This window comes from Henckelia pumila, chromosome 4, assembly GCF_033568475.1.
Source record: "Henckelia pumila isolate YLH828 chromosome 4, ASM3356847v2, whole genome shotgun sequence".
Lineage (NCBI taxonomy): Eukaryota > Viridiplantae > Streptophyta > Magnoliopsida > Lamiales > Gesneriaceae > Henckelia > Henckelia pumila.
In genome coordinates, this window is record NC_133123.1 from 2,168,578 (window position 1) to 2,174,877 (window position 6,300).

Below are 6,300 nucleotides of genomic sequence, written 5' to 3' on the forward strand. Positions count from 1 at the left end.
ATGAATTTTATATAAATTTTGATTTCCCAATAATTTTTTAATCTGTGTGAAAAATAAAATATGACATTGTAATTGGGGCGGATATAATATTATTTAGAAGGGGTAATATAGTAATTTGAATTTAATGATTGATTGATGTAAAATAAATATTTAATGATTTGATTGAAGTAAAATAAATAATTAAGAGATGGATAAATAATATGTCAGGTAAAACATATGATTGAATAAAATAAATTATACCAATAGTAATAATATTTTTCCAGTATTGCGGGTTCGATTTTCGTATGAAGCATATTTTTGTTGAAATATTGTGGGGTATGTTCTGGATATTGACCATATTGTTTCTTCCCTCATGTCTCTGTCGCTCGTGCACATCCCTCGATTTAATCTTCGCATGAGTCAATGAACTTTTGACTCATATGAGTTGGAGTCTCATTCGAGATCAATTCTTTATTAAATAATAATAATAATATTATAATAATAATAATAATAATAATAATAATAATAATAATAATAATAATACGGAGCTATGAGTCCCAACCAGCCCTCTCCTTCCCAACTACCCCATTTAATAATAATAATAATAATAATAATACGGAGATATGAGTCCCAACCAGCCCTCTCTTTCCCAACTACCCCATTTATGGTATTCCCTCTCAATCATCCCACTTATAACAATTCTCCCGGAGTCTTCCTTAATACAAGTGATTGATTAAATTTTTCAAAAAAAAAAAAAACAATTGATTGATTAAATGATATATAATTTGTATTATTACCCTTGGCAATAAATATATTTTATAAAATATGGAGAGTATTATTTACGCTTTAAAATATAATTTGTTAAATCACTCTATTTTTTATGTTGGTGATAGAAATGGACAATAATAGCATTTTATTATAGTTTTATTGAATGTTCTTTCAATAGTAATTTATTAATAATATCTAATCTTATAATTATAATTTAACATTTAAATATTTAAATTAAATATATTTTTTTATTAAATAGACACCATATTTAATCTCGTTTCCATAAATTCACAACTGTTCCTTTTAATTAAAGGTTTTTGTATTTAGTAAATTAACTAATTGATTCAAATCCTAAAATAATTATAACAATCTCTCAAATAATTATATCAATTTTATCAATATTTTTAATGCACAAAATAAATAGTATAATTTGTATTAATTAAATTAAATTAATATTAATTTTTTATTTCATACTAGCAAAATACTTAATTATGTTTCATATTTTTTTTATACGAAAGTGAAGTATATATATAGCTATATAGAAATACTTGGAACAAATTTTGACTAACAATATTTTTTTCAGTCCAACAAAATTTGAATCCGAAACAATCTATCCCGAAATTCTATTAGTTTTGAGTACTAATTTTCTAAATAGGAAATCCAGGCTAGCCACCTATATGCCATGTTGTATTGATGATAAAGAAGATGATTAAGGCATTAATTAATTACGGTCACTTTATAAATTCATACGTGTTTTGTCATCGAAAATTAACTAATGATCTCTCTTCTAAAAAAACAAAGTCTATCTTTATTTAAAGATATCTTAAATTTCACTTAAATGTTCCTCCTTCCATATCAAAATTTTGACCCATATATTCGACAATTATCGTATTGGCTCCGGGTTTTTTTATATTTAATTTATAAAAAAATTTAAATTGCAAAAATAATTTGAAACAGTGGGTTTTGCACAAGTACTGCAAAACACCCCTGCAATTTTTATTGCAGGTACGCTATTGTTCAGAGCGGACGCTACATTTTGCAGCGTTCGCTCATGCTGGCAGCGAACACTGCCAGCATGTCACATGGGGACTTGCAACTGTTTGTTTTATTTGTTTTTTAATTATATAATTATATAATTAATAATGTTTAATAAAATTATATTTAGTAGTATGATTTTTTTTTTAAATTGTAAATTTCGAATTTGATAATCGGACTAAAAAATTATTAAAAAAACAAAACATAAAATTTACGGTTAAAAAAATTATATTGATTAAATAAATTTACGATTTAACTTTAATTTTGGTTAGTGGAGTTATATATTTATTTTAATCGTTTGGATTTGTGGAGATCCCTCGGTTACGTGGATAAATCTAGAGTAGTTAATTCAAATCTATTCAAACTGAACTGATCCAAAAATGCTATTACAAAATTTCTCAATCCGAATTCAAGTCGAAACAAAATCCTCTAAAAAATTGTGAACTCGAACCGACTGAAATATATCCGAATTAATTTTCTATGTCTATTCATAAGAACTTGCAAAGATCCAAACGAATTAAAATAAGCCAATAACTCCTCTAACCAATTTTTAATAAAAAAAATAAAATTTATATTAAAAAAACATGATATAAAATAAATTTATCAAAAACAAAATTATATTAAAATAAATTTATCAAAATATGTTGATAACTGATCACAAAAAAATTTATTTAATCAATTGAATTTTTTAACCATAAATTTTAATTCTAATTTTCGAGATGATTTTGTAAAAAAAAAAATTTGTATGAAAAATTTAACTTCTTGTTTAGGAACATTTGTTTGTGCGGCACGATGCATAGCTTTGTCTTCGCGAACACCTTTTCAATTTGAGTTGGTTTCTAGATCAGAGATCGATATATATGCACAATTTCTTTCTTATTTTTAAATCTTCCTTTTATTCTATATATATATATATGGGATAATTTCCAATTTGGTCCCTCATTTTATACATCATTCCTGATTTGGTCCTATGTTCTTACATCGACCCAATTTAGTCCTTCGATTTTCGTCGTTTTTCCGCAATTGGTCCATCCATTTAATTAAACGTCAAAACGAACGGAATGACCTGCTAAGCCGAGGGACTAAATTAGGCCGATGTAAGAACGGAGGACCAAATCAGAAATGAGGTCTAAAATGAGGGACCAAATTGGGAATTATCCCCTCATTCTAGCATTACTTTTGATTAAATGATTTTTTATCAGTTATATTTATAAAAATATTGTTTATCTAAATAAAAATATTTTATAATAATTCAACACATATCATATTAATATTATTTTTTAAATTTTAAACACATAATAAAAAGTCTCGTTTATATATAATTAAAATGTAAAAGTTTAATTTTAAAAATTTAAAGTATACTTAGTAAAAATAAATAAATATTTGTTAACAAAAATAAAAATTTTACAAAATAAATATTAATGATGACAATATGTTTTAAATATACATTTTTTTTTCCGAATGAACTCATCTAGGTTTGTTAATATAATTGAAAAACCTTCATAAATCCAAACAAATTAAAATAAGTCAACAACTGATATAACAACTTTGTAATTAAAAAATAAAATTTATAATAAATAAAATAAAAAATAATAAAAATATAATTTTATTTATATTAACCAATATTTTTATAAATATTTATATAACTGATAAAAAAATTAGATTTAATGAATCTACTTTTCTTATTTTCGTCTCCTTAATAATTTTTAAAATGAACATCAAAATCGAAATTTAAAATTAAAATTTATCAATTTTGAGATAAAAAAATCCGCAAAAATATGTTTATAAACTTATATTTTATTTATTATAAATGTGAAATTTTGTTTCTCAAAATTGATAAATTTTAATTTTAAATTTTGTTTTTGATGTCCATCAAAAAAATTATTAAGGAGACGAAAATAAAAAATTAAAGTCATTAAATAAAATTTTTTTGATCGGTTATATTTATAAAAATATTGTTTAACATAAATAAAAATATCTTTTTATTATTTTTTATGAAGGTTTTTCAATTATATTAACAAACCTAGATGAGTTCATTCGAAAAATATTTTATGTTTGAAAAAATTTATATTTAAAACATATTGTCATCATTAATATTTATTTTGTAAAATTTTGATTTTTGTTAACAAATATTTATTAATTTTTACTAAGTATACTTTAAATTTTTTAAATTAAACTTTCACATTTTAATTATATATAAACGAGAATTTGTATTATGTGTTTAAATTTTAAAAAATAATATTAATATGGTATGTGTTGAATTCTTATAAAATATTTTTATTTAGGTAAACAATATTTTTATAAATATAACTGATAAAAAAAATCATTTAGTCAAAAATAATGCTAGAATGAGGGGATAATTCCCAATTTGGTCCATCATTTTAGACTTTATTCCTGATTTGGTCCTTCGTTCTTAAATCGACCCAATTTAGTCCTTCGGCTTCACAGGTCATTCCGTTCGTTTTGACGTTTAATTAAACGGATGGACCAATTGCGAAAAAACGACGAAAATCGAGGGACTAAATTGGGTCGATGTAAGAACGGAGGACCAAATCAGAAATAAGGTCTAAAATGAGGGACTAAATTGAGAATTATCCCATATATATATATATATATATGTATGTGTGTTTGTGTGTGTGATTTGAATCACCATACCTTTTTTAATTAAAAATAATCATTGTATAAATTATATATATATATATATATATATATATATTTATGCACAAAATTAACATATCATCAAAAAGAGTATGATTGACGTTAACTTATTTTCTAAAGCATGCTTGTATGAATGTCTTTGTTTAACTTTTTCCGTTGATTCCAAGTTGTACATGAATTTCAAATTCCTCATGCTCACTTGAAGTCGGTAGATGAGATCTTAGCATATGAGTAATACCCAAATCACGCATCCAACGGTTCTTATTTTCTAAAACATGATTGTATGAACGTCTTTGTTTAACTTTTTCCGTTGATTCCAAGTTGTACGTGAATTTCAAATTCCTCATGCTCACTTGAAGTCGGTAGATGAGATCCTAGCATATGGATAATACCTAAATCATGTATCCAACGATTCGTATTTTTACACATAGACGTCATTTTTTACACCCAAGTTAATTAATTATTCTATTACTAAAATACTTACATAAAATTATAAATTAATTGTGTATTATTTATCGGTAATCTAAGCACAAATACGTAACGAAAACTTTTAACTAAATTAAATTCATTTTAAATATTTAACAAAGGTGGATGCTAAGCTAAGAAATCCCAACCCATCCAAAAGGTTAGTAATATTATCCATTTCTCATTCCGTGTTTCCGTTTCAACCTTCTTTCCCAAGTTGAAGCAGCATATGTACTTCACTTACATCTGATTATTTCTCAACCTCTGATAATTCCATCGATTAGGTCCACGAATGCCTATTGAAGATACACTCCGAACAAAGATGAATGTATAATTAATTCAGCGGTGGAATGCACATGTTTGATTATTTACACTATATTGTACACAGTACATATGTAGAGTATTTGTAAAAAGTCAATGTCTTGAGTTGTAGAAAGTCGCATTTGCTCGAATTTATTTTGTTACCTTGAATGTTGTTCGATCAAGTGATGTATAAAATGTCGTCTGAGAGAATTACTCAATAAACAATGTGGTTGTGTATGTGGCAAATAGCAACATGTGTCACTGATTCAAGAGAAGGCTGAAAATAATTGAAAAAAATACTTAGGAAATTGAAAAGCAAACTTGGGGAAGCTGCGATATGGAGCAGGTATGGAAAAACCATAAAATTATGTATAAAACCTAAATCTCCGGTATGAAGACATTGGATCACTTGTTGGGGGATTTTAACATTCATTTATAGTTCAAAATCTTGTTCACTCCAGCTTCAAACGTGCATATTCATGACTTTTATTGATGCTGCCAAGATCTTGTCCAAAGAAACTAACCAATCTGCATCCCCCAGAACATTGGCACATCAAGAATAAACCGTTGCCAAGATTTTGTTGACTGTTGTAGAGTCGTGTGACATGGACAAACTTTGTTGAAATGATTTGTAAACATCTATTAAAGCGTACATGGAATACAAACATGAAAGACCGTCTTTTGAAATCATAAAAGACAATTGCAAATAATTTTCAATTTCTCAATCAAAAATTAAGTTTGGTCCCAATCAAATTCACTATCATCTGTCAAATTTATCATCAACGTTGTAGTTTAAATCTACTTATATCTAGTTATGTCAATGCCAACATGCCACAGATATAGTTTTAGTACCGACACATTTGCAGTACAGACTAGCCGTTGAACAAGGAGGGTTGTTCATGTATCTGTTAGTTCGATCCTACACTTAGTGCATTGTCCTAAGGCTGGATCAATGGCATACAAGGTGTAAGTCGTATGATGAACAAAAAATTGAGTCGTTGGATTTCGAATAGAGTAACATCGACACATCCATCCGTGTACTGGACAATGTGGGTCATCATTGTAGGCATTATGTGAACACTTGGACATAGG